At 36.4% G+C, this 2,184-nt stretch overlaps 1 protein-coding gene across 3 annotated transcripts in view; it reads left to right on the top strand.

The window, feature by feature from the left end:
- The window catches only part of myo9aa (myosin IXAa), a 143,366-nt gene that overhangs the window by 132,719 nt on the left and 8,463 nt on the right, over positions 1-2,184 (top strand). The window lies entirely within an intron of this gene.

A 2,184-nucleotide genomic window follows, 5' to 3' on the forward strand; every position in this document is an offset into this window, starting at 1 on the left:
TTTTTTTTACTTTTTGTACAGCAGTTATTGTTCATTCTAAATTTATTTTTTTAATGTAGAATATGTGTTACATAAATACATGAAATGTAGAACATATAAAAAAGTGCTCGTGGCTCGTCTGCCAGTGGGTGCCCCCCCACGCATAAAAGTGAAACTCCGCCTATAATTGTGCTGTTACTCCTTTCGAGCCGAATTTCACAAAATTGGGTGTTATTTATGGGGAGTAGAATTATTTATTTATTTCAATGAATGTAATCGATTAGATATCATAATATTTAGGCTATAATATTATAAATCAGGTTGGTTTGTATTGCTGACATAATATGTAAATGATATGCGTGCGGCCCGCGAGACTTGCACTTGGACCATAGTGCGGCCCGGTGGAAAAAAAGGTTGAGAACCACTGCTTTAGACAGTTACGGAATCATAGCGTGTTGTGTGTTTCAGCATTTGAGTGGAAAAAATGTGAAATTATGATGGAAAACATGAATTGGAGCAAAGAAGAGAACATTTCATTCTTACCTTTTATAGTTCAAAAAGTCAATACAGGAAAACTTGATAGTACAGTCGACAATTCATAATATGAGGATGCGCAATGCTAGAGCCTTTATGTACAGATTGTGTGCTGTGTTCATCCATTCAATGACACTGACACCACAAATAGAATGTTAACCCGGGCTTTAGGAATGTACAGTGTGAAGCGTCAGTTTATGAATACCCAGGATTAACTGCTAACCCTAGGTAGATTATGTGTGAAATGTGAAGACAGCTCACTCCGGATTCCATTTACCCAGGGTTTAGAATGACCCAGGGTTAACTATTTCAAGTGTGAAAAGCCCTAATGATTCCTGGCTACAAGAAACTGAAGTTAGTGAGGTTTATGCTTTAAACCAGGGGTTTTCAAACTGTTTCTGGAGCCTTTCCAGCATTGCACATCTGGGATGTTTTCCTCACATCCAGCTCAGGTCATAGAGTACTGTACTAATAAACTTAAGTTATAATAAACTAAAGTTACATTCTCTATAAACATCTATTAATATCTTACACAATTTTTTCTTCACAAGTAAATGTATCTGATTTTAAGGATGTTTAAAATATTTGAGTGGAACACAAGATTTTGATATATTGGCCATTATATGTAATCTATAGTAATATATTAACTACAGTGACCTCCACTAATATTGGCACCCTTGGTAAATATGAGCAAAGGTGGCTGTGAAAATAAATCTGCATCGTTTATCATTTTGATCTTTCATTCAAAAAATTCTAACCTATCATTGAAGTAAACCAATTGAAAGTGGGAGGAAAATCTCATTATGAAATAAATGCTTTTCTCTAGTTCACGTTGGCCACAATTATTGGCACCCAATTGCAGCGTCCTTTTCCCAAAATAACAGCTCTGAGTTTTCTCCTATAATGCCTGATGAGTTTGGAGAACACCTGACAAGAGATCAGAGACCATTCCTTCATCCAGAATCTCTCCAGATCCTTCAGATTCACAGCTCCATGTTGGTGCTTCTTCTCTTCACTTCACCCCACTCATTTTCTATAGGGTTCAGGTCAGGGAACTGGGATGGCCATAGCAGAAGCTTCATTTTATGCTCAGTGACACATTTTTGTGTTGATTTTGATGTTTGTTTTGGATCATTGTCCTGATGGAAGATCCAACCATTATAAGATTCCTAACAGAGGCAGTCAGGTTTAGATTTTTTATCTGTTGGTATTTGATAGGATCCATGATGCCACTGCACACCAGAACTATATTCTTTGGTTTTACTCCTTGTGATAGATGAGGGGGATTTGGCCTTTGTGTTCCTCATATTTATAATCCTGTGGAACAGGACGTCATGGCTGGACAATTTCATGCTCCTAACCCTAACCCAGGTGTGCTAAAAATGAAAATATGAATGGGAATATACTTCAGGGATATTTTACTCATAAGAATTTCTAGGGGTGCCAATAATTGTGGCCAACATGCATTGGAGAAAAAAATTGATTTCATAATGAGATTCCTCCCCGCTTTTTCAATTGTTTTACTTCAATGGATGTTTAGAATTTTGTGATTTTTTTTTATATGAAAGATCAAAGAGATAAACAATGCAGATTTATTTTTACAGCCGCCTTTGCTCATATTTACCAAGGGTGCCAATATTAGTGGAGGGCACTGTATATAGATATATATAT

The sequence above is a fragment of the Sinocyclocheilus anshuiensis genome, unplaced genomic scaffold, assembly GCF_001515605.1.
Source record: "Sinocyclocheilus anshuiensis isolate Anshui unplaced genomic scaffold, SAMN03320099.WGS_v1.1 scaffold773, whole genome shotgun sequence".
Taxonomy (NCBI): Eukaryota; Metazoa; Chordata; class Actinopteri; order Cypriniformes; family Cyprinidae; genus Sinocyclocheilus; species Sinocyclocheilus anshuiensis.